This window comes from Aotus nancymaae, unplaced genomic scaffold (assembly GCF_030222135.1).
Source record: "Aotus nancymaae isolate 86718 unplaced genomic scaffold, 86718_ANA_hifiasm-v0.15.2.pri h1tg000131l, whole genome shotgun sequence".
Taxonomy (NCBI): domain Eukaryota; kingdom Metazoa; phylum Chordata; class Mammalia; order Primates; family Aotidae; genus Aotus; species Aotus nancymaae.
In genome coordinates this window covers 6,571,453-6,599,090 of record NW_026988546.1, presented here as the reverse complement: position 1 = coordinate 6,599,090, position 27,638 = coordinate 6,571,453, and the positions used below count along the sequence as shown (strand labels likewise).

At 43.7% G+C, this 27,638-nt stretch overlaps 1 long non-coding RNA gene across 1 annotated transcript; it reads left to right on the top strand.

Moving 5' to 3' along the window:
• Positions 1–18,017: 18,017 nt before the first annotated feature.
• Positions 18,018–25,321, top strand: LOC135272770 (uncharacterized). The gene is made up of 3 exons (XR_010340738.1): positions 18,018–18,254; positions 19,047–19,163; positions 24,681–25,321. It is a non-coding gene; the product is annotated as an uncharacterized LOC135272770 (long non-coding RNA).
• Positions 25,322–27,638: the final 2,317 nt, after the last annotated feature.

The following is a 27,638-nucleotide window of genomic DNA, read 5'->3' as shown; positions in this document are numbered from 1 at the left end:
CACAATTCCCTGATAGTCAGTACATTCACAATTCCCTGATAGTCAGTACATTCACAATTCCGTGACATTCAGTACATTCACAATTCCGTGATATTCAGTACATTCACAATTCCGTGATATTCAGTACCTTCACAATGCAACCACCATCTCTAGTTCCAAAACATTTTCCAAAGTAAAACTTACTTAGTAAGTAGTTTCTCCCATTCCCTCATTCCCCAGCCTCTGACAACCATTCGTCTACTTTCCGTCTCTATGGATTTATCTCTTCTGAATATATCATCTACAAGGAAGCATACAATATGTGCCCTTTTGTGTCTGGCTTATTTTATTTGGTTTGATGTTTCCAAGGTTCATCAGAGTTGTAGCACGCCTCAGCGCTCCATTACTTTGTATCGCTGAGTGGTATTCTATCACGTGGATAGATCCATTGCTTGTTGTTTTGAAGCCTGCACTTGACCCTGCCTGCCTACTTGCTGGCCTTCCTGTCTCTTCTCTTCCAGGGCAGGAAATCCCTGTGCTATTCTCAACAGCAAACAGAATACCTAAGATATAGCAGGTGCTCTTAAATATTTGTAACTGGGATGGCCAGCTGACTTCCTTTCCCTTCTTCACTCTTCTGCTTCCATCCAATATTTCTTCAGCAAAAAGTAACTGACCACCTGAGGGTGGAGACCTGGGCTGGCTCTATTTAGGCCCTTCTTCCAGTGAGCTAACAGTATAGGGTGGCAGGAAGGGGGCACTTTCTTTCTTTTTTTTTTTTTTTTGAGTGAGAGAATCCAGAAAGATGGAATCCAGGAGAGGAAAGCAGCTTCCACACTGAGTGGAAGGGAATAGAGAGAGATGGAGTTTAGGAGGGGAAGACAGACTTCCATGCAGGGAGTGTTCATAGAAGGGGACACCAGAGGGAAAATCCAGGATAGAGAAAAACAGCTTCCACGAGCACAAGAGTGTTCGTGGAAGGGGATCCAAACATGGAGTCCCGGGGCACTTTCTTTTTCAAAGCCCCAGCTTCTTTCCCCTGGGCTTACAGGTATTTGGTGGCCTGTCTGGAGGGCTGGGAATAAGAGGGATTTACACATGGGGCAAGATGGTTCGGTACTCAGTTATGCCTGAAGGTGTGCCAGGTAGCCTGTGGCCGTGTGGTTGGCAGGCTGGGCTGGAGGGGTACTGGGAATACAGGTTGCAGTGAGCAGAGTCCTCCATGGCTGCTCCTGGGTGTGGGCAGAGTCTCAGGCCTTTAGCAGAGCTTCCTGACATCCTTCCTCCCCCTGCTAGACCCTTGACCTCTCGACGCCTCTGGGAGCTGGAACTTCTCATAGCCTTGAGGCAACAGAAGCCTATTCTCCTTCTTTCTATTTTACTCAAGTGTTTTGTCTGTGCCCAAAACCGGGACACTTCTTTGTCTCCCGTTGCCTGATCAAGTCCATCCCCAGGGAAACAAATATAGAACAGCCTCTGTTCGAAGGGGGATTTTTGCATAATGTTCTAAAGTATTAAACTGCTTCAAGGGCTTTTCGTGGGTAATATTCTGGAATAATATGGTGGCTACTATCAAATCCCTGTCCCTTAGAAACTATGTGAACTGGGCTGTGGGTCTGTCATCACCACCTGTCTATTCAGCTTTTCCATAACCATGACTGCAAGATCAGCTTACCATCCACCTGACCACAAGCCTGACTATTTGGCTGTGATCACTAAATTAGACACGTTTTCTTGAGAGCTAACATACAGCTATAGCCTCCTAGCCCGAGCAGATTATTTTCAAACTTATCTCAACTGACATGATTTCAATATGTGTAGCAGAAATGAAGCATTTGAAATGCCCTTTGTGAAATAATGTGAAAACTACTTCTGCAAATAGACTGAAAATAAGAAATCTCTCTTTAAAAAAGCAATATACATTTTCATTTTGCCATTTACAGATTCATGAGAATGGCTTTCAGAAATATTTTCCCAAAGAGTACAATATGCCTTGCATCTGAGGTGGCTTTTTGACTTTGGTAATAAAAAGTGATTACAGTGGCCTATTAATTTACAGAGACTAATTCAAGCCTGGGGATACAGTCTAGAATTTTGTAGGCAGTTACCAACAGCTGCAAAAAGCCCCGTGAATCCTGGTCCGAAGTAGAGCCGTCATAAAAATTATAGCAATGAAATCTGCAAGGATTAAGGGGTAGCGATGATAAAACAGCAGCCAGACTAATTTCAGCTGCAGAATCGCATCATGTGAGTGAATGGCCTTCCTGGATTAAACTTCAATGCAAGAAATTATTGTGAGCACCCATTATGTGCCAGGAATGTGAATGGACTGAGAAATACAAAACAGTCACGATAAGCTCAGTAACACACTTAAAGCACCTCCCTTTTAGAAGCACAGTTGAAAGAACAACTTTACCAGGGGTTGGGAAGTTTCCTTGGAAGAAATGACATAAGGGAAGGCCACTGTAATCACTTTTTATTACCAAAGTCAAGGCAAGGAGAAAAGGAAGGAGGAATCCTAGATGTGGAGGCTTTCTATCTTGGACATCAAGGCAGGTGAAGCTGGAACAAAATAAGACCTCGGGGGAGGCTTGGGAGGGAGGCGGAAGCTATGTTTGCACACCCGACATTTGAGGTGCCTGCAGAATTTTCACTTGGCTTTGGAGAATATGACAACAACAGCGACAATATATTTTACGTTTTCAGTTCTGCTGATTTATTTTTTTAAGGCTTCAAACTCACACTCCATGCCACACTCTCTTACAGGCAGATTGCTAATCTTTTTTTTTTTTTTTTTTTTTTTTTTGAGATGGAGTCTTACTCTGTCGCCTAGGCTGGAGTGCAATGGCTTGATCTCGGCTCACTGCAACTTTTACCTCCCGGGTTCAAGCGATTCTCCTGTCTCAACCTCCCAAGTAGCTGGGATTACAGGAGCCTGCCACCATGCAGCTAATTTTTGTATTTTCAGTAGTCATGGGGTTTCATTATGTTGGTCAGGCTGGTCTCGAATTCCTGACCTCAGGTGATCCACCTCTCTTGGCCTCCCAAAGTGCTAGGATTACAGACATGAACCACAGTGCCCAGCAGATTGTTCATCTTTTATAGCAACTTCACTTCCTCAGAAATTATCCTTGGCAATGGACTCAGATTTGTGTGAACTCAGGACTGTCTTTGTCTTCTCATCCCGTGCCGGGGGGAACCCAGATAATTTCTGGTCACAGCTGCAGATCTGAGGTTGTAAGTGATCTCTTGGAAAATAGCCATAAAGTTGCTGAAATTATCCTTTTAAATTTTTTTATTTCATTTCATAACATAAAATACTTTAGCTTTGTTCTTGTGACTAGATCTCAATTCCTGGCATTTCCCCAACCGTGCTGTATTATCAAAGAGCTTCATGAATTTTTAAACAAAATTAGCCTACTTTCCAGAGCCTTTCTTTTTCCAGGGACTTCAACTTTTTAAAGATTAGTTACCCTCGCAGAAAAATCCAGAATGAATGAAAACTGTTGCTTCCACCACCCACTGCAGCACATAGATTTTTTTTTTAACTTCTCTTCTAAATACTTTCTTGGAAATTACTCTGGTAGGGTCATTCTTTTTTTCTTAGCTCACCATTGCTTATTATAATTGACTTTATATATATAATTGTATATTATATATCTACAATTATATTATATATATAATATAATTGACTTTATATATATAATATATATAATTGACTTTATATATATAAAAGTCAATATATAATTGACTTTTCTTTGCAAATCTAAATTTGTTGCTGTTTAATAATTACCCTACTTCCAGAATGTAGGTAAGGTTGTACCGTCAGTTCCTATCTTTTAAGAAATTATTTTTTTAAACATGCAATTGTTTTAGCCTGTATTAGGATCATAAACTGTAATTTAAAGGACTACTACATATAAAATATAAGACTTGTACATGGCAAAAATTCACCCAAATAATGAATGAATAAGTAAATAAAACAACCAATTGATCAAAGGAAAAGCAGGGGAAAATATCCAATTGAGATGGTTAATATGCAAATTACAATCTTTACTACAGAAAGAGCTGTTGTGGGCAGGATGTGATGACTCATGCCTGTAATCCCAGCACTTTGGGAGGCCGAGGTGGATGGATCACTTGAGGCCAGGAGTTTGATACCAGCCTGGCCAACATGGTGAAACCCCGTCTCTACAAAAAATATAAAAATTAGCCTGGCATGGTGACACATGCCTGCACTCCCAGCTACTGGGAGGCTGAGGCTGGAGAATCACTTGAACCCAGGAGGCAGAGGTTGCAGTGAGCTGAGATCACACCACTGCATTCTAGCCTGGGCAACAGAGTGAGACTCTGTCTCAAAAAAAAAAAAAAGAAAGAAAGAAAAGAAAGAAAAATTTGCTAAGAAAATCACCATCCACTTGTGCAGAGAACTCTGTAGAATTTTATTCACTGCTCTCTTGTTTACAGAGGGGAAAGGGATAAGATTTCCTGTTTGTTTAATAACAAAATATATTATCTTAATAATAAAAATGATAAAACTATTACTATTAAGGGGAAACATGAAGGATATGATTGAAGTTTTCTGTTTTTGGGTGATAGAATATTTTCCCTTTACATGCCATCGAGAAAAGCACTAGAACCTTATGAATTTGACATAATTTGGGGAACGTGGAGATGACTTAGCACTGGAGCATGTCCAGCCAACATTAAGGTCAGACGACAAAGATCACTTTCAGTCAGCACAGTGTTAACAGCTAAGGAAGCTGAGGCTCAGTTAGATCTATTGTCATAAAAGACAGAATATTTTTTAATTCTTTTTTTTTTTTTTTGAGATGGAGTCTCACATTCTGTCACCCAGGCTGGAATGCAGTGGTGCAATCTCAGCTCACTGCAACCTCCGCCTCCCAGGTTCCAGCAATTCTCATGCCTCAGCCTCTGGAGTAGCTGGGATTACAGGTGCCCGCCACCATGCGTGGCTAATTTTGGTATTTTTAGTAGAGACAGGGTTTGGTCAGGCTGGTCTTGAACTCCTGACCTCAAGTAATCCAGCTGCCTTGGCCTCCCAAAGTGCTGGGATTACAGGTATGAGCCACTGCACCTGGCCTAGATTCTTAATTTTATATTTTTGGAGTGCTGTTGTACAATCTCAGCTCACTGCAGGAGTAGATTAGAAAACAATTTCTCTCTGGTAAAGAAAGTCACCCCAAAGCTTACAGTTTTCTTGTCCTGTTAGGATATTAACCAATTTTGGACATTAACCATCTCCTGCTAAAAACAATTCATATGTGGAAGTCTTAACCCCTAATTCCTCAGAATGCATTTGGAGATAGGGCCTTTGAAGAGGTGATTAAGGAAAAATGGAGTCATTAAGGTGGGCCCTAATCCAATATGACTGCTGTCCTCATAAGAAGAGATTAGGACACAGACACACACAGAGGGAAGACCACATGAAGACAAAAGGGAGGCCAGGTGCTCTGGCTCATGCCTGTAATCCCAGCACTTTGGGAGGATTGCTTGAGCCCAGGAGTTCAAGATCAGCTGAGGCAGCATCCTGAGACCCTGCCTTTACAAAAAAAAAATTTTTTTTAATTACCCAGGTGTAGTGGTGCGCACCTGTAGTCCCAGCTACCCCAGAGGCTGAGGTGGGAGGGTTGCTTGAGTCCGGGAGGTGGAGGCTGCAGTGAGCTATGATTGTGCCACTGCACTCCAGCCTGGGTGACAGGGCAAGACCCTGCCTCAAAATAAAAACAAAACAATAAAAAAGGGAAAAGGTGGCCATCTATAAGCCAAGGAAAGAAGTTTCAGAAAGAACCAACTCTGCCAACACCATGATCTCAGACTTCCAGCCTCTAGAACTATGAGAAGATAAATTTCTCTTGTTTAAATCACTCACCGCAGTACTTTGTGGCAACCTGAGTAATACTCTTAGCTAAGTCATTTCGGCAAACTTTTCCTGATTAAATACATTCTTGAATTCTACTTTGAAACAGCTTTAATGTCCTCTTGAATCTCTCACTAGTGTTTGTATGTAACTCATGTTTTTTAATCTTTTGAACACTGAACTTTGATATAAAAAAATTTTTAAGGTCACATTGTAATCCCAGCACATTGGGAGGCCAAGGTGTGAGTGGATCACTTGAGTCGGAATAGGTTGAGACCAGCCTGGCCAATGTGGCGAAACCTTGTCTCTACTAAAAATACAAAAATTAGCTGGGCTTGGTGGCACCTGCCTGTAGTCCCAGCTACTCGAGAGGCTGAGGCAGGAGAATCACTTGAATCCAGGAGGCAGAGGTTGCAGTGAACCGAGATCATGCCAGTGGACTCCAGCCTGGGTGACAGAGCTAGACTCTGCCTCAAAAAAAAATTTTTTTTAAATCTTGTTCCCCTCTTATTGGACATTTATTAAATCTGAGTACACATTTCCAAGTGTTCTTTTGTTAATTCTTTTGATATCTGGGATAGCAATCGATACGTTGTGAGCCAATATGCTCCTCAGCTTTAATTTGATCTTTTGTTTTTAGCGTCCCATGGGAACTTCAGTTAGAGTGCCCTATGGCTAGTTATCTTCCAACTTACTCAGATAACTCTCCTTCCTTCTTGGTATTATCTTGGTCAAAGGGAGCTCTCAGGGTTTTTGTCAGTGAAGGGCCCTGGCCTCGAAAAGCTTTCTGGGTTAAAGAGGGCAGGCAGGCAGAAGAAAGGGAGGTGTTTCCAGACTTAAGAGAAGGGCCTGGAGAGAGACTGCTCGGGTATATCTCTGCAGGGTGGAGGGAGTTGCAGCATTAAATATTCTGTACCTGCATCATTCTATGATGTTAGCAGACATAAAATCTAATATAACCCTTTTGCAATTCATCTGGGATCATATCTTTAATCTCACCAGTCAGAATCTGACACTTTGCTCACAGCAAGGCCACCCCTGTTTACATCACTAAAACAGCTATTCCCCATCACCAGAGTGGATTAAATTTCTTCCATTTACCAAAGATAGAGAACAGGCCCTCTCTTTGCAATGAGATGGGAGGTAGTTGTTTTTATTAAGAAAAACATTAGGTGATTTTCTGTAAGAAAAACATGTATTGGCCGGGTGCAGTGGCTCACATGTGTAATCCCAGCACTTTGGGAGGCCGAGGCAGGTGAATCACAAGGTCAGGAGATCAAGACCATCTTGGCCAACATGGTGAAATGCTGTCTCTACTAAAAATACAAAAATTAGCTGGTGCGGTGGCACGCATCTGTAGTTCCAGCTACTAGGGAGGCTGAAGCAGGAGAATCGCTTAAACCCAGAGGTGGAGGTTGCAGTGAGCCGAGATTGTGCCACTGCACTCCAGCCTGGTGACAGAGTGAGACTCCGTCTCAAAAGAAAAGAAAAACATATATTCAAGGCACTAGGCACCAATAGGGAAACAGCCTGATGCAGAAAATGGTATCGGGGCCTTTGGAATAATTAATTAATTAATAGCAAATGAAACAATTAACTTAAAATTTAATAAGTAATTAAGATAAGTGGGTGCTCATTGAGAGGGAGTGCAGGCTGGTTGGGAGGGGTATGAGGGAAGTGGGGGTCAGTTTGAAGACTACAGCCCCGGCCCCAAGTGCATAGGCCCTGGGAAGAGAAGCAGAGAAACAATCACCTTTATTTTCTTTAATCCCCAGGAAGAAATAAATAATAAATATGATATTTTTTATTTTCATCCTTGCCAGCAGAAGATCAATTAATAAATACGTTACATGCCTTTTTCTGGAAGACGTTGTGCTGTCTACTGTCCAAAAGTGGTGGTGGCTGACTCAGCTCATTGCTGAGCTCACGGCTTGGGATCATGAGAATGGACAAGGTGGACATGCGCTGAGCCCCTGCACATGCCAGGCACTGACCAGCAGGGTCTCATCTCATGGAACCAACAGCCCTGAAGAGAAGCTATGTCATCTCACTTTGCAGGGGAGGAAATGAAGCTCACAGAGTTAAGAACTCTGCTCACAATTATTTTGAGGCCAAGCCAGGTGCGAAATTCCAAGTCAACTCCCAAAGTTCATGCCATACAGGCACCAGTAAGTCTAATATGCATCCTCAAATGAACCAAGTGTGTCCTGGAATCAACAAGCATTTTTCTTAACTGTCTAATTTATCTCATAGGCAACAATATTGTAACAATGATTACACAGCATTTTTAAAAATCATAAGCAACAAAAACCTGTCATTGAAATTCGAAGGACAACCAATGTTATCCCTGCCTTACTGTCTCACAGCCTATGCCCTCTTCCTATCTGTGTGCCCACGGTTGTTTGTTTTCGTTTGCCCTATATGGGTATTATAAGGCCGGTTGCCTCACCGGGAGCTCAGACGCACACACCCCCCTTCTTTTTTCCGAAAGCTCAGACATGCTTGGGCATGTTCCCTTTTCCACTTCTCGCACAGCCTGGCCTTTCCTTAAAGAACCCAGTATGCAAGCAGGGTCTTGTGATTCTAGCCAATAGCAGCCAAATCTTTCTAGCCAATAGCAGCCGAGTCTTTCTAGCCAATAGCAGCCGAGTAATTCTAACCAATAGCAGCCAAGTCCTGTATGCAAACAAAGGCTTGTAACCTTACCCAATAGTAGTCCTGCTCTCCTACAACCAATCGAACTCCTTCACTCCCTATAAAACCCCACGTCTGAGAGGAGTCCGTGCGACTTCTCCAGCCCCTCCTGTCGGACTGCAGAACCTCGCCCGGGAGCCTGAATAAACCCTTCATACTGGATCTTCTTGTGTTGGCCTCAGTTTCTTCCTTTTAAACTTGGCAAGAACAAACCTTACAAGTATTTCTTGCAGTTCTTTTGCTACCTGACCCTGGCCATGCCCCTGAAACTCTACCTTTGTTGCACTATACAGACTTGATTTTGACAATGTGCAATGTTGAGTGTTCTTCTGATATCTTTCCCCAGATCAGGAGGAATGACCCCATACTAAGAATGCATTCATCAACCAATATTTAGTAAGTTCCTAAAAAGTACATCAGGCACTAACAATAAGGCCTCAGTTCTGAGAACATAAAAAGGAATATAGGCCAGGCTCCATGGCTCACACCTGTAATCCCAACACTTTGGGAGGCTGAGGTGGGAGGACCGCTTGAGCCCAGGAGTTTGAGACCAGCTTGGACAACATGGCAAGACCCCCATCTCTACACAAGATACAAAAATAGCCAGGTATGGTGGTGTGCACCTGTAGTCATAGCTACTCAGGAGACTGAGGTGGGAGGATCACTTGAGCCTGGGAGGTTGAGGCTGCAGTGAGCCATGATCATGACACTGCACTCCAGCCTGAGCAACAGAGTGAGAACCTGTTTCAAAAAGAAATAAAATTACAATGCAGTCCTTGACATTAGTAAGCTTCAGATCTGGTAAGGAAAGAGAAGTAAACAAATTGAAATACAGCTGATAGCAACTACATAATTCAGACCAACCTGCCTGACGAAAACAATTAAAAAGATGCATAAAATGCTGTTGTTGTTTCAGAAAACTTACGAACATCCGGGAGTTAATATGACACTGAAATGTTACCAGGCCAAGAACCAGAGAACTGAGTATCTTAGATGATTTTGTGATGCTATAACAAAATACCTGAGACCTGAGACCAAGCAATTTATTAGAAAACAGACATTTATTTCTCAAAGGGCTGGATGCTGAGAAGCCCAAGATGAAGGCACTGGCAGGTTTGGTGGTCTGGTGAAGGCTGCTCTCTGCTTCCAAGATGGCGCCTTAGTGTTGCCTCCTCAGGAGGGGAGGAGCACGGTGTCCTCACAGAGTGGAGGCTGACAGGCAAGCCGCTGTATGCTATGCAAGGCCTCTTTATAAGAGCACTAATCTCATAAGCAAGATGGCTCACGGTCTGTCACCTCTTAAAGGCCCTACCTCTTAATGCTGTTGCATTGGCAACACCTGAATTTTGGAGGGAACATATTCAAACCGTGGTATTCCACCCTTGGCCCACCAGAATTTGTGTCCTTCTCACATACAAAACGTAACCACGTGTCACGTAATGATGGGGATATGTTCTGAGAAACACACTCTTAGGCCATTTCATCATCGAGCGGGCATCATACGGCGTGCTCACACAGACCTAGATAGTACAGCCTACCACATCTAGGCTACATGGTATGGCCGACTGCTCCTAGGACACAAGCCTGCACGACATGCTACTGTACTGAATACTGTAGGCAACTGTAACACCGCGGCAAGTATTTGTGTATCTAAACAACTAAACATAGAAAAGTTACGGTAAAGGGCCGGGCGCGGTGGCTCACACCTGTAATCCCAGCACTTTGGGAGGCCGAGGCAGGCGGATCACGAGGTCAAGAGATCGAGACCATCCTAGCCAACATGGTGAAACCCTGTCTCTACTAAAAATACAAAAATTAGCCAGGCGTGGTGGCACACGCCTGTGGTCCCAGCTACTCGGGAGGCTGAGGTGGAAGAATCACTTGAACCCAGGAGGCAGAGGTTGCAGTGAGCCGAGATTGCGCCACTGCACTCCAGCCTGGGTGACAGAGTGAGACACTATGTCAAAAATATAAAAAAATAAAATTGACTCTTATGATAACACTTAGCTTAAAACACAAACACATTGTATAGCTGTATAAAAATATCTTTTTCTCTATATTCCTATTCTATAAACTTCTTTCTGTTTTTAACTATTAAAATTTTCTCTAACTTTTTGAACTGTTTTATAAAAAACTAAGAGCCAAGACCCAAACATACACATTAGCCCAGGCCTACACCAGGTCAGGATCCTCAGTGTCACTCACTGTCTTCCATCCCTTCATCGTGTCCCACTGGAAGGGCTTCAGGGGCAGTAACATGCATGGAGCTGTCAACTCTTGTGATCACAGTGCCTTCTTCTGGATACCTCCTGAAGGACCTGCCTAAGGTTGTTTTACGATCACGTTGTTAAAAAAACAAGTAGGAGGAGTATGCTCTAAAATAATGATAAAAATTATAGTATAATAAAAAACATAAACCAGTAACATAGTCACTTATTATCATCAAGTATTATGTTCTCTACATAACTGTATGTGCTAGACAGCAGGTTTGCGGACACCAGCATCACCTGGGATGGGGAAGTGATGTGTTGTGCTGTGATGCTATGAAGGCTATGATGTTCCTAGGCAATAGGAAGTTTTCCTTGTAAAATCTTACAGGGTCACTGTCATATAGGTAGTCCATAGTTGCCTAAACCATCCTTATGTGTTGTATACTGTACATTCATTCTCTCCCACTAGCCTCAAGTATTTTAATTTGTCCCAGGATTAACTCAAGCCTAAAGTCCAGAGTCTCATGTAAGTTAAATATGGGTGAGACTCAAGGCAGGATTCATCCTGAGGCAACTTTCCCTCCAGCCTGGTGCCTAAGAAGCCAAACAAGGTATGTGTCTCCAAATTATAATGGGACAGGCACAATACAGACGCTTTCATTCCAAAAGGGCGAAATGGAAAGAAGAAAGTCATAACAGGTCCCAAGTAAGTCCAAAACCTAATAAGGCAAAGAACATTAAAACAACATTAAATCTTTTTTTTTTTTTTTTGTAACAGAGTCTCACTCTTGTCTCCCAGGCTGGAGTTCAGTGACACCATCTCAGCTTACTGCAACCTCTGCATCCCAGGTTCAAGCAATTCTCCTGCCTCAGCCTCCTGAGTAGCTGGGATTACAGGCGCCTGCTACCATGCCTGGCTAGTTTTTGTATTTTTGGTAGAGACAGGGTTTCACCATGTTGGCCAGGCTGGTCTTGAACTCCTGACCTCAGGTGATCTGCCCACCTTGGCCTCCCAAAGTGCTGGGATTATAGGCATTAGCCACCACACCCAGCCATAATAGTAAATATTGAGGCCTGAGAACAATCCCGTCTGACTCGATGTCATGCCTTCTAGATATACTGGGTTGGTGTTGGGCTTCCAAGGCTCCACAGGACCCTACCCTCAAAGCTTTGCTGGGAGCAGCCTGTAATGCAGCTCTCAGCAGTTGGAGTTGGGTACCCAGGACTCTCCCAGGCTGGCATTGCACATTGGCAGCTCTACAAGTCTGGGGTCTTGGGGACAGCCTGCCCCCATTGGCTGCACTAAGCATTGCTCTAGTGGAGATTCTCTGCAGTGAGCCCACCCTGGAGCAACTTTCTGCTTGGTCCCCAAGGCTGTCCATGATATCCTTTGAAATCTGGTGGGAGAAACCATGCCTCCACAGCTCTTGCATCTGTGCACTTGTGGAGTTAGCACCACGTGGATATTGCAAAGGGTTATGGCCTCAGTCTTCGAGAGCGGTGGCTAAAGCCATACCTGGGCCCACTTGAACACAACGGGGTCAGTTCAAGAATGCTTCGCAGAAACACGGGGCATGGAGTCCCAGGGTAGCCCTGGGTCATGAGCCCTGAGGCCCCTGGGCCCCTCCCTTGAAATCATTCTGCCCTCAAGGGCCTAGCACTCTGGGCCTATGATGAGCAGGTGACCTTGAAGGTCTCCACAATGCCTTCAAGGTCGGTCTCCTATTATCTTGATGAATAGCATCTGGCTTCCTTCTGTCCCTACTAATCTCCTTAGCAAAGGTTGCCAGGCCACACTTTTTTTATTCTTTACATGGCCAGGCTGAGAGCTTTCTAGATCTTTACATCTGCTTCCCTTTTAACGATCAATTCCATCTTTAAATCATTTTTCTCTTTTTGTACTCTATTGTAAGCAGTGAAGAGAAGACATACAGCCCTTTCAACATTTTGCTGCTTAGAGATTTCTTCCACTAAATATCCTAGTTCATTGCTCTTGAGTTCTGCCTTCCACAGACTCCTGGGACATGGACATAATTCTACCAAGTTATTTGTCACTTTGTAAGAAGGATGGCCTTTCTTCTAGTGTCCAGTACCTTGTTTCTCATTCTCATCAGAAATCTCCTCAGGATGGTCTTCCTGGTTCATATTTCTACCAACATCCTACATACGGCCACTTAAGTAATCTCCCAGAAGTTCCAGACTTTCCCTGCGCTCTCCTCTTCTGAGCCTCCCCTAGTCACCCTAGATGCTCCATTCTTAGCACTCTAGGTCTTTTACAGCATTCACTTCAAAACTGTTCCAGTTCTACCTATTACCCAGTTCCAAGGCTACTTCCACAGTTTTAGGCATTTGTTACCAGTGATTTGGTGCCTCACTTCTCTGGTACTAATCTGTCTTTGCCTGTTTTGTGCTACTATAACAGAATACCACAGACTGGGTATTTTATAAAAAACAGAAATTTGTATTCTCACAGTTTGGAAGCTGGGAAATCTAAGATCAGTAAACCAGCAGTTTTGGTTGTTCAGTGAGGGGTGCTCTCAGCTTCCAAGATGTTGCCGAAATTTATATCCTCTAATTGTATATCCTCTGGAGGAGAGATGCACTGTATCCTACTGTGTAAAAGGTAGAAGGACAAGCCACCAAAAGCTGTATGAAGCCTGTTTTATAGGGGCTGTAATCTGAAACCCTCATAGTCTGATCCCTTTTTAAAGGCACCACCTCACTGGCAACACCTGAATTTTAAAAAGAAAGGTTTTTTTTTTGTTTTTTTTTTTTTGTTTTTGCTTTGAGACAGGGGTCTCCCTCTGTCACTCAGGCTGGAGTGCAGTGGCTCCATCATGGCTCACTGCAACCTCTGCCTCCAGGTCCCAAGCGATTCTCTTGCCTCAGCTTCCCAGATAGTTTGGACTATAGGCACATGTCACCATGCCTGGTTAATGTTTGTATTTTTTGTAAAGATAGAGTTTTACTATGTTTCCCAGACTGGTCTTGAACTTTTGGGCTGAAGTAATTCACCCACCTCAGCCTCCCAAAGTGCTGAAATTACAGCCATGAACCACACACCCAGCCAAGGGGAAGCATTTACAACCTAGCAATGAAACATGCATTTGGAGTAACTTTTGTATGAGGATATCTGAGATGGGATTAGTGGTTCAGAGGCTGAACTGCACTTTTGAGAGCCTTATGAAAATGGGGGTCAAATGTCAGAGTCCAGGGCAGGCTAAGTTTGGGTCCCCTGCTAATTAATCCCCTGCTTAGGCAGGAACCACAAAGGTCTGATCCTGAGAAGTAAGAGTAAATAAAAAGGAAATCAGTGCTGGCATGGACTACAACCAAATTTTGAGTCCTTTTGGTTACTTAGAAAATCTCTAGCCCTGAAGATAGTTTAAGGTGACACTATTGATAGAGTACCAAAGTACCTGACATAAACGAATGAAAATTTTTTTATAGGGGAAAATAACATTATCCTAAACTTCAAATTATTACTACAAATAACTTCTGAAACATGATGTCAAGCACAAAATAAAAAATAACCAGGCACCACCTCCAACTCATTAGGAGAGCTCCTATTAAAACAAACAGAAAATAAAAAATGTTGATGAGGATGTGGATAAATTGGGACCTTTATGCACTGTTAGTGAAAATATAAAATGGTGCAACCACTGTGGAAAACAGGATGGTGATTCCACCCAAAATTAAAAACAGAATTACTATATGATCCAACAATTCTACTTCTGGATATAAGCCCAAAAGAATTGAAAGCAGGGTCTCCAAGAGATATAGCTATGCCTATGTTTACAGCATATTCATAGCAGCATTATTCACAGCAGCTAAAACATGGAAGCAACCCAAGTTTCCATTGACCATAAAATGCACATGCAAAATGTGCCATATACATAAAATGGAACATAGAAAACATTACAATAAGTGATGGACAAAAATCATACAGTAACAAAAATACAAATACTGTATGATTTCACTTATATGAAGTACCTAGAGTAGTCAAATTCATAGAGACAGAAAGTAGAATGGTGGTTGCCAGGGGCTGGGGTGTGGGTGCAATGATGAGTTAATATTTAATGGGTACAGAGTACGAGTTTTGCAAGTTAAAAAGAATTCTAAAGATGGATGATGGTGATGTTGCACAACAATATGAATATATTTAATACCACTGAACAGTACACTTACAAATGATTAAAATGGTTAATTTATGTTGGACGTATTTTACTAGAATAAAAAAAAAATTGAAAAATATTTGAAAGAATTACCAGACTACCAGACATACAAAAGAGATGATGTTAATGAGAAATAGCAGGAAAAAAAATCATAGCAACAAGGACTCCAGATATTGGAAATGTCAGACACAGACTGTCAAACAACCATGCTGAATATGCTCAAAGAAATAAAAGCTCAGCTGGGTTCGGTGGCTCATGCCTGTAATCCTAGCACTTTGGGAGGCCGAGGTGGGTGGATCACCTGAGGTCAGGAGTTCAAGACCAGCCTGGCCATTATGGTAAAATCCTATCTTTAAAAAAAAAAAAGAAAAAGAAAAAGAAACAAAAGCTCAAAAATTTTGGCAGAAAATTGGAAACTTTAAAACAGAAATCATATTTAAAACAGAAATCATCATTCTACTATCACTTATTAGAAGCACCTCCACTTAATATTATCACATTGGCAACATCTGAACTGCAAAAAAGCAAAATCAAGTGGTTGCCATGGTTTAGGGGGAGTGGGTGAAGGGATGAATAGGTGAAGCATAGGAGAATTTTAGGACAGTGAAACTATTCTCTATAATTCTGTAATGATGGCTACATGACATTATGCAACTGTCAAAATACACAGAACTGTACAACACAAAGAGTGAACCTCACTGTAAATTGTGGGACTTTAGTTAGTGACAATGTATTAATATTGATTCATTAATGCAATAAACATGCCACACTGATGCAAAATGTTAATAATAGGAAAAACTGTGTGTGGGAGGAGCACATATGGGAATATTCTGTATTATTGGCTTAATTTTTTGATAAATCTAAAATCATGAGCCTCAAGTCAGGGTAAGAAAAAAATGAAAATAAAATAAAATCATTATAAGAAATAAATTCGGCCGGGCGCGGTGGCTCACGCTTATAATCCCAGCACTTTGGGAGGCCAAAGCAGGTGGATCACGAGGTCAAGGGATCGAGACCATCCTGGTCAACATGGTGAAACTCTGCCTCTGCTAAAAATACAAAAATTAGCAGGGCATGGTGGTGCGCACCTGTAGTCCCAGCTACTCGGGATGCTGAGACAGGAGAATTGCTTGAACCCAGGAGGCGGAGGTTGTAGTGAGCCGAGATCACGCCATTGCACTCCAGCCTGGGTAACAAGAGCGAAACTCCATCTCAAAAAAAAAAAAAAGAGAGAGAAAGAAATTCTACCAATTTTTAAAAAGGAAAATCATCAGTGTGAAAAAGGAGCAAACAGAAAGCTTAGAAATGAAAAAATACAATATAAAAAGGAGTCCCACAGTTGGGATTAACAGCTAATTAGAAATGGATGAATTGAAAGTTAACTTATTGCAAGATAGGCCAGGGGAAAAAACACTAACCTGAATGAAGCACAGAATGTGAAAGGGATGAAAAATACAAAAGGAGAGGATTAGTGGCATAAAGAATAAAGTGAGAAGGTCTTACATTCAACTGGTATCCCTAAAAGAAAGGAGAATTGTAATAGGGAAAATTTAACATCTGAAGTAAAATTGCTTATGCCTGTAATCTCAGCACTTCGGGAGGCCAAGGCAGGTGGATCACTTGAGGTCAGGAGTTTGAGATCAGCCTGGCGAACATGGTGAAACCCCGTCTCTACTAAAAATATAAAAAGAAATTAGCTGGGCGTGGTGGCACACACCTGTAGTCCAAGCTACTCGGGAGGCTGAGGCAGGAGAATCACTTGAACCTGGGAGGCAGAGTTTGCAGTGAACTGAGATCACGGCACTGCACTCCAGCCTGGGCAACAGAGTGAGACTCTGTCTCAATAAATAAATAAATAAGTAAATAAAAATAAAGAAAGTAAAATAATAGAATCTTCTAAAAGTGATGAAAGACATCAGTCCTCAAACTCAGAAGTCCTATAAATTTGACATAAAGTAAATTTTTAAAAATCTAGGTCCAGACAACTGAGTGAAAAACAACACTAAAGACAATGAGAAAATCTTAAAAGCAGTCAGAGAATGAAAATCAGCTTATTTAAAAACAAAAACAAAAACCCAGCTGACTTTACAACACAGACAACAAAAGTCAGGACCCAAAGATGAGAAGTTTTCAATGTGCTTGCCAACTTAGCATACTATAACTATGTTCAAGAATGAGGAGTCAGAAAATTACAATAATTATCCAGGCATCATGGTGGTTGCCTGTAATCCCAGCTACTCAGGAGCCTGAGGCAGGAGAATTGCTTGAACCCGGGAGGTGGAGGTTGCAGTGAGCCGAGATCACGCCACTGCACTCCTGCCCAGGACCTGTCTCAAAACACAAATAAACCAAAGTTAATCATAAAATCAGAGGGTGCTCAACAGACAGTGAAACTAGTAACACAGACCTCATGATAGGAGGTCAATATTAGAGGAAGTTAAAACAGGTGCTCCTGCCCAGCAATTACCAGTGGAAGATGCAAGATGAGAACAGAGGTAGACTCTATTTCCTCATCGGAACAGTCATGTGCCACCCAATGGGCTCCCAGCTTCCTCCAAAACATTTGATGTTTCATGATGTGCTTTTAACCAGCGGTGTTGGCCAAAGAGATTGTAATTTATAGCTGTTGCCCATCTTAATCTCAAAACTAATTGGACCCACTCCCCAGTGATACCCTGACAGCCCCTCCTCCCTTGACTAGCTTGTGGGCTCACAAAAGTCACTTGACCATCAACCAGTGATGTGAATATTGCCTTTATTACTAGCAAAGCTGCTGTCTTCAGGAAGAAGAGTTGCCTTTGTGGGGTTTAAGAAACTTTCTTCTTCCTATATGACAAATAATTTTTAGCAACGTGAGAGCTGAGTCTGGTAGCCATTGTTTGAGCTTTCCTGTGCTGGGTTTTGTGATAAATCAAGACTTTTGTTTTGTTTTGTTTTTCTTCCTTGCAGGGGAAGTCAAATGCAGCTGGCCTCTTCACAGTGGGCTGAATCTGGAGTGGCAGGAAGTTCGAGTGATGGCTCCTAGGATGGGCCAAACAAAAACACCCACCCCGCCTCAAGAAATGGAAACTGCTATGCTAGAGCAGAAGGTGTGAGAAATTGTCTTCGAGAAACACAGAACTCACGTTCCTATCACCTCTTCTTAGATGACAATTCTCATTTTTTCAGTCATTCAGCAAACATTGACTCAGCAGCTCCTAGTATCTGCTGAGCACTCTGCTCATCAGTGTCCCCTTTAAAGAGCTCACTTTACAGAGGAAGGACAACCGAGCACACCGACTGGTAGAACCAGGCAGGAGCAACACTGTGACAGAGGTGAGCCCAGTGGGCCTGGGAGGGCACCGGGAGGGCACAAGGGAGCCTGCACTTAGGCTGGCTGGAGAAGATGGGGGGTCTCTGGGAAGCCTTCAGGACAAAGGGAGCATAGCTAAGCTGAAGTGGGCTGGGCAGCATTCAGCTGGGGAAGATGAGAAGTCTAGAGATTCCAGACAGAAAGAGCAGCTTGTGCAAAGGCACTGAGGCGTGCCAACACACAGCTCAAGGAACTGCAAGTTCTGGGCTTCAGGGAGCTTAGAGGGGAGATGAGTGATGTGAGGTTAGAGAAGCAGTTGTGCAAATCGAAATTTCCTTCCTTCCTTCCTTCCTTCCTTCCTTCCTTCCCTCCTTCCTGCCTCCTTCCCTCCCTCTCTTCTTTCTTTCTTTTTTCTCTCTTTTCTTTTTACTTCTTGTTTTTTATTTCAGTCTACTTGCCATCCAGTAACATCTTTCTTTCTTTCTTTTTCTTTCTTTTTCTCTTCTTTCTCTTTTTTCTTTCTTTCCTTTCCTTCCTTTCCTTCCTTTCTCTCTTTTTCTTTTCTCTCATCCTTTTCCTTTCTCTTTCTTTCTTTCCTTCTTTCTTCCTTCTTTTTCTTTCTTTTTTCTTTCTTTCTTTCTTTCTTTTTCTTTCTTTCTTGGTTTCACTCCCATCACCCAGGCTGGAGTGGCAGTGGCAGGATCTCAGCTCGCTACAACCTCCACCTCCTGGGCCCAAGCGATCCCCCTGCCTCAGAAGAGTAGCTGAGACTACATGCATGTGCCACCACACCCAGCTAATTTTTGTATTTTTAGTAGAAACAGAGTTTCCCCATGTTGGCCAGGCTGGTCTCAAACTCCTTACCACAAGTGATCCATCCACTTCGGCCTCTCAAAGTGCTGGGATTACAGACATGAGCCTCTGCACCTGGCGTAAGTAAATTTTGTACAAATATTTGAAATGATAGCCCTATATCCATGAGAAGTAAAAGAATTCCTCAGGTGTATGGCCATGTCACCATATTCATTTTTGGTAAATGGAAGATCCAGAGTGTGACAGAAATATGAATGATGGTGAAAAATTAGGCAGGTTACAAATTTTGTTGCAATACAAATTGCAGCTGTATGATCTTGAGCAAACTGCTTAACTTTTCAAGGGCTCCATTTCTTTATCTATAAAACAATAAAAAACATCGACTCCGTGGGCTTATAACCATAGCAGTGTTTTACGAGTTTTGTGAACATATGTGATGGAATGCTAATAACAGTTGTATTAGTGTTTAGCGTTACCATCATTATTCTAATCTGCATCATCACTGCCAGGTCAGTAACTCTCCCCAACCCTCTGCACGAGGAGAGGAGGAGAGATGGAAAGGAAAGAACAGAGAAATAGACAGGAATGGAAGGGAGGGAGCAGAGGGCTCCTGAATCCCAGAGCTTCTGGGGACCATTGACAGGGGAAAGCCTGCTTGGAGAAAGAGGAGGAAGGTGGAGGGCATCTGGCTAGGCTACAGACGCGGAGGGAAGGAGATGTGGCCAGTCGTGAGGTGGGCAGATAAATTAAAGTGTTTATGAATCAATATTCTATAACTCTCAATTATGATCACACTCTCCTGATTTTTCTAAAATAAAACTTCTGGAGCAAGGAAATCCTAAATTACTAAATGTATTCAGTTTTCATACTGTTTTTCAATGCACTAAAGCACGAGGTCAAGTGCTAGCTAGAAGGAAAACCAGAGGCAATGTATTTGCATCATTTCAAAATGCTAAATGTGCAAAACATGGCTAAATACATAGGTTTTGTTTTGTTTGTTTGTTTTGAGAAGGAGTTTTGCTCTCGTCTCCCAGGCTGGAGTGCAGTGGCTTTATTTCAGCTCACTGCTACCTCTGCCTCTTGGGTTTATGTGATTCTCCCACCTCAGCCTCCTCAGTGGCTGGGATTACAGGGGCTTGCCACCACTCCCAGCTAGTTTTTCTTTTTCTTTTTCTTTCTTTCTTTTTTTTTTTTTTTTTGCATTTGTAGTACAAACAGTGTTTCACTACTTTGGCCAGGCTGGTCTCAAACTCCTGACCTCAGGTGATCGTCCCGCCTCGGTCTCCCAAAGTGCTGGGATTACAGGCGTGAGCCACCGCGCCCGGCCTAACAGCTTGCTTTCTTTTACTTCTCACAGCTATGCTCTTCGGGAAGCACTTGACAATCCAGGAACCAGCCCCTCAGAGGTCCCCCAGGCAAAGCGTGGCCCTGTATGTTCTGTCACTTAAATCTGTGGCCCTGTGTGTTCTGTCACTTAAATCTGTGGCCCTGTGTGTTCTGTCACTTATTGGCTACACAACTTTGTGCAGACTCACTTCAAGTGTCTTTAATTCCCTGCAAGTCTCCTTTTCCTCCCTGTGAAATGAGTCCATTCTACTGGATTCATGAACTCATGCATCAGATCTTGAGAAGGTATTGATTGGTTCTTCTGCATGTGCTGGGGCTCAGGGGTGGGAGATCTAAGGTTTGGTCTGCTCTGCTAGAGTTAGCCCAGTGTCATGACTCAGGCAGTCCTCTGAGATCATGCCCAGTCTCCTTAGGTAAACATGACTTATTTCTCAGTTTATTTCCCTCCCCGGCTTTCTCCAAGATGGCCCCAGGGCCTATGAAGAAGAAGGGTGGCTCACCCAGTGGGAGGATGCTATAACTCAGGGTTCAAGCCAGGGCACTCTTCACAGTGGGAAAGAGAGCTAGCAGCAGCTGCCCAAAGTGGCAGGCAGGCCTCACCCATGCGGGTCCCTCCTGGCCCCAGGCCCATGGACTCTAAGACAGTGCCATTGTCCTCTGGGTGCTGGCCACGCTGATGGCAGCCACGGCCAATGTGTGGTTGCACCTGGGTCATTCTCCCTGATGGACCCGTTTCTACTTCTTCCTGTGGGCTCTGTGGGTCCTGTGGTCTGGCTGGGACTCCTGTGATCCCTGCCACGGGACCCATTCGGTGGTCCTCAGCTGCATGACCACACTGACGAGGTCCCCAGCCAGACCTCCAACTACTGTCTAATGGATTCTGTTGTACAGAAGTTTTGGGGGTAGCCCTACTTTCATTCCTGTGTCTTTGTCAGAGATGGTGTTGACCGTGGATACCCCAAGGGCAGGGACCACTGCAACGCATCCTTCCTGAGGTCTCCCCGGCCCCTAGCATGCACGAGGCTCATGTGGGTGCTCCCTAAATATCTGTCCAGTGAATGACTGAACTCCAGCTCCCCCTCAGCTCAGCCATGGGGCGCCAAGTGTCCTTCAAAATGGTCACCTCCAGAAGGGTGTGGGAGCCACCTCCTTCTCCCAGATCCTTACTGAGAAGACAAATGACAGGTACTAGAAACTCATGAACTTGGCTGGGCACAGTGGCTTACATCTGTAATCCCAGCGTTTTGAGAGACTGAGGCAAGTGGATAATCTGAGGTCAGTAGTTCGAGACCAGCCTGGCCAACATGGAGAAACCCCCGTCTCTACTAAACATGCAAAATTACCCAGGCATGGTGGTGGGCGCCTGCAATCCCTTGGGAGGCTGAGGCAGGAAGATCACTCGAACCCAGGAGGCAAAGTTTGCAGTGACATGAGATCACACCACTGCGCTACAGCCTGGGTGACAGAGTGAGACTCCATCTGCTCCCCCCGCACCCACCAATAAACTTCATGAACTTGTGATAAGAAAAAGAAACCTGCTCTAAACGGCTCAAGGGAAAATGTAATTTGTCGGAGGACACAGAGGAGCTCCAGGAGAGACTGCTGGGCCACTTGGGAGCCAGGAAATTATCAGGGGTCTGCCTGCTCCAGCTCTCCAGACTTAGGTGCCTGTGGCCTCTCACCTCCACTTCTCTTGGCTCGCCTGCTTCCTGTGCAAGGTTCTAACATGTTGTTAAATGGAATGGCCTGGCCGAGGAACAAGCAGAGGCAGGTGGGAGAGGTCCCTGCCTCTCAGCTCACCTGTACAAAAGTACTCTAAGAGGCACTGGACAAGTGTTTAGGATCCCAGCACAGCAATAATATGAAAATAGTATTTTTAAAAGACCATCTTGATAACTATTTGCATCTTAGACTGGCTTTGGGGGGGTCTTAAGATTAGTGGTTTTTAAAGCCAGGCTTTGTTTCATAAAACAAGCTTTAACAATCTTTACACATCTATTGAGATGTGTTTACCTTTGTTCTCCAGCAAAGCTCACAGGCAGATGCTCTTTGTAAAGCATCTTTCCTGCTTCTCTCTGCTGGGGAATTCCAATGGGTAATTAGCAGAAGGAGGATCACATGACCAATTGAAAGGCAGTCTGCTGTCCTTTAGAAAGATGTGTCAAACATGTACTTTGTCCGGAGATGCTGTAGTGAAATTCATTTCACGGTGGGGATAGTACCAGGAAATAATTCCATGCAGAACGGCAGGGAGCAGGCAGCTGTTCCAGTACGTTTTTACCAAAGAATAATATGAACCATGAGGACAGATGAAGGTTTTTCACACCCCAAATCAGCTAATGCTATTGTTTAAAACTGCTTTTCAAAAATAATTTTTTCATGCCTGTAAAAAGCTTTGAAATAGTATTTACACAAATCCAAAGCAATTGACTTAGTGTACCTTTTCTCATTTTTTGGAAAATTATTTAAATAAATTGGGGTAAGATTTATGATTTTGCTCACAATTATGATTTGGAAAAGTGCCTGCCTTGCTTACACGATGGCTTTAATGAGATGACTTATTACATTCCTACTAATCATCTGCAGAAAAGGAAACCACGTTTCATTTTGTTTTTGCTTGGCTTCCAGAAAAGTCCCACTTTTAATGAAACAAAAGAATTCAAATGCATTACTTTGCAAATTACAATTTACAAGCACTCTGTGACAAATGACGGCTGTTTCTTTTCATTCCACACATTCTCAGAGTTCCTCTGCAGATAATGCTATTTGTATACCATAAGTGGTCAGCATCTCTCTACAAAAAGGGAAAAAGGAGAACTGCATTGGGGAAAACCATCTATAGCGATGGGATATTGTCATGGTCCTCTGAATCACGGATTTTAGATAAAGAAATGGCAGAGAAGTGTTTTATTTTTGGAGCTAGGTTTTCTCATTACATACAGTCTCCTGAATGCAATGTTCCCATTAATTTCAACTGGGGTAAAAGCCAGATACTCAAAAGGTGAACGTAGACCAAGAAAAATTGCAACATATGATAGTGATTTGGAATCTCTCCAGTGAGATTGCTTTGCTCCAGTATAGTTTGAAAGTCTCCAAAGCTTACTGGTTTAGAGCCCAGGGATCTTGGGTAATCTCTTCCAGGCTAAAATGGAACATGCAGTTGTCTGTTCTCTGCAATGCTCTCCCTGCACAGATGCAGCTACATTGTGCATTCTGGACCCAATCCACTATGCTCATTAGCTTTATTTAAAAATACATCTATTGCCTGAAGACACCTGGGTACATCCACAGAAAGTGAATAATTGCAAGAATTGAATGAAATTAAGCACCCCAGATCAGAGATGGTTTTGTGCAAGGAGAAGGCACAGCTGGTGCCCTTTTAGGTGAAATGAGACTAATTAGATAAGCTAGAAACCAATTAGATGGAAGTAGGTAAAAGAAGTTACTGTTTAGATAAAAGAGATGTGGTTCTCCAGCTTTGTGTAAGTAAAATGTGACATAAGAAACTGGAATTCTGCTTGATATAAACTTTAGGATTTATTTTCCTTGTTAATGGTTTAGATGTTAGAGCAAAGATGATCAACTTGGAGTTAGAGAGAGACTAGATTTTCAGGTACAAGGCAGCACATGCATGGGTCTAGCAGTCTCCTCAGTGAAAGCCGAAGAATGAAGTTTTTGGTTACGTCACTTCCAGTTAAACATTCTTTGAAAAGAAAATGGATTTTACCTAATTCTATTCAGCAAATTATGTGGCTATATGGTCAACTCAACTGAAAGCCTTAATTATGCTGCTAGTAATGGAGTCGTGTGCAGAGGTAAATGTCCTTTGCATATTTAGCACATTATGAAGGCACACACTGGGAATAAATCTTCTGAGAGTGTCATTGTATTAGCACGAAAACTACTCTGATCTAGTCTATAAGACGGCTGGTCAAACTAGGGACACCAGCTGTCACCTGTAATAGATGAAATTAATAGGCCCTTTGGGTGGAGGGTGGGAAATTTACCACATGGCCTCATTTCTAGAGTCCTCTAATCAACAAGCCTCAAGAGCTCTGAGCCAAGATAAGATGATATTTGCTTTTCATGGCATCTAACATTCGATGCAATAACTGCAAAGAGACCACTGGTCCACCAGATGGTCATGGTGTCCCCATTGTATTTCCAAAGTCTGTTCCAGTGCCTGGTACTGGTTGATCGTCAGTAAATGTGCAAATATTATGGCACCAGCAAGGACGTAATAAGGCCCTACCTAAATAACAGCAGGCTCTTCCTGTGGTTGTTTTCAGTCTCTGTGGACAGCAGCAGTCATCTTGGGAAGTTTCCTGGGTGGAAGGGAGCTGCTGCAGGACCAGTATGAGAAGAGGAAGGAACCATACCCTCAGCTTGCTCGGGCCACTGAGAAGGACCTGCCTGTTCCACTGCAGGAGGACAGAACTTAGCACTCAGGGCAAAGCAAATCAGATGAAGGAACCTCATGGGGCTCCCTCTCTGAGTCCAAAGGGATGTGTTCCTCTCCTAGAGACAACCAAAGGAGGGCGGACCTGCAGAGTGCAGCCTTGGAGAGCCCTGCCACATCGCCTCACCTCATTGTTTCATCTCTTTTCTTCCTGTGGGTTCTTCATCATGGTTGCCATTCAGCAGTCTCCCAACTGTTTGTTACCCACATAGTTGGCCTCCCATCCTGATACGGATGCTCTTGAGGCACGAGGTGAGGTTCCCCACAGCTCCTGGCTTGAGAGAGGATGATATGGAGTCAACTATCCCCTACTGGGTGGTGGTTTAAAGCAGCCTGCCCTGAACAAGGAAACTCAGCTGAGAAGATAAATAGAGCTAACAGTGGCCCTACGCACTTGTTGATAATGTCATTCCCACTCACTCACCTATCCCACTCCTACACTCCAAATGCCCCAGGCTTCAGGACCAAGCTGAGTCATGGGGCAGGGCCCCAAAGGAGAGTCAGATGCTATCCCAGGTCAGCTCTGGTGACCTGGTCAAACTTCAGGGCCCAGGTTCTGAATGTCCTGCTATCTCTCTCTGGAACTGACCTTGGAACCTCACCCTGGTGATGGTGTCCCTGAGGAAGAGGATGCTGGCCCTGGAGATCTCTGGTGAGCCCCAGCAACTACCTTCTGTGGCTGGCACAGAGGAGGCAGTAGACACTTTGTTAATCTGTTCAATCGATCTCTTTCCTTCTTCCAGATATGGTCCTCAGATGTGTGTGTGTGTGTGTGTGTGTGTTTTGGGAGCAGAATTTTTTTTTAAAACCATGGTAAAATATACGTAACATTTACCATTTTGACAATTTGTAAGTACACAATTCAGTGGTGTAGTATTAAGTTCGTTTGCATTGTTTTGCAACCATCAACATCTATTTCCAGAACTTTTTATCTTCCCAAACGAAACTCTGTCCCCATTAAAACACGAATCCCCCAGCCCCCAGTCTCTGGCAAGCCCCAGTCTACAGTCTGCCTATGAATTTGACTTCTCTAGGGACCCCATGTAAGTGGAATCATCCTTTTCTGTGTGCTTTATTTCAGTTAGTATAATGTTTTCAGTGAATCGTATTGTAGCATGTCTCAGAATTTTGTTCCTTTTTAGGGGTAAATAATGTTCTAGTGCATGTATATGTACTACATTGTGTTTATCCATTCATCTGTCCAAAGACACTTGGGTTACTTCTACCTTTTGGCTATTGTGAATAATGCTGCCATGAACATTGCTGTACACATTTGTTTTCCTTCCTGCTTTCAATTCTTTTTGGGCATACATTCAGAAGTGGGACTGCTGGATCATAAGGTAATTCTATGTTTAGTTTTTGAGGAACGGCCATACTGTTTTCCATAGCAGCTGCACCACTTCTTCTTCTTCTTCTTCTTCTTATTGTTATTATTATTATTTTGAGATGGAGTCTCACCCTGTTGCCCATGCTGGAGTGCAGCGGTGAAATCTTGGCTCATGGCAGCCGCTGCCTCCCAGGTTCAAGTGATTCTCCTGCCTCAGCCTCCCCAGTAGCTGGAATTACAGGCACCCACCACCACCAAGCCCAGCTAATTTTTGTATTTTTAGTAGAGTCTGGGTTTCACTTTGTTGGCCAGTCTGGTTTCAAACTCCTGACCTTAGGTGATCTGCCCGCCTCGGCCTCCCAAAGTGCTGGGATTACAGGTGTGAGCCACCACGCCCAGCCAGCCGCACCACGTTAAATTCCCACACGCAATGAACAAGGGTTTCAATTTCTCTACATCCTCACTAACACTTGTTCGTTTCTGGGTTTTAAATAATAGCCATCCTCTTGGGTATGGTTTTGATTTGCATTTCCTAATGACTAATGACATTGAGCATCTTTTCATGTGCTTTGTAGCCACTTATGTATCTTCTTTGGAGAAATGTCTATTCAAGTCCTTTGCCCATTTTTAAACTGGGCGGTTTGGTTTCTGTTATTGTTAAGTCAGCAAATGTGTTTTTGATCTAGATTGAGAAATCTTTACCCGGGAAACTCTGAAGCAGTTAGCAGCCACGATAACGGCTGCATGACTGAGCTCTGACTACGCCGCAGCGTCGCAAGCGAACGCCACTTAATACTCAGCAACCGCACAGTTCCCCAGAAAGGAAGTGAGTTTGGAGAGGGCCAGCAACTCCATGTCACACAGCAATCACACTGACATAAATGGCTCTTGAGGGCAAGGACTGGCAGGGCCTGGCTGCAGACTCGGGGACTCACGTTGAGGTGGCCCTGCTCACCTGGGGCGGCACACTGGAGTCACCAGGGCCAGCCTCCTAGAAGTCCCGCCGCGCCCGCCTTCCAGAAATTCTGAGCTCTGAGATTTTTCAAAACTCCTAGGTCCAGTGGTTTTCGGCAACCGCGGGCACATTAGCGTCACCCGGGGAGCCTGAAAAAGGAAAAAGCCGGTCTGCCCAAGCTGCCCCCGCTCAGACCAATTCATTAGAACCTCTTTTGGAGGCGGGGACTGGGGGGAAGCAGCAGCCCGGCATTAATATCTTTGAAAACTGCCCGAATAACTGCAACGCTCAAGCAAGTCAAGGACCCTCACGAACTCAACACCGCGACCAGATTGGAAAAGGTGTCAGCTGGCGTTTGTTGTTCGCGTCCTTGTTTGATTGGTTGCTACGGAGGAGGGACGGGAGCTGGGTGCGGGCGAGACGCGGCTCCAGCCTACACCGCAGGGTGCAGGGCGGGGTCCGCGCATCCTCGGCGGGGCGTGTGGGTTGAGGGGCTGTGGCCTGGC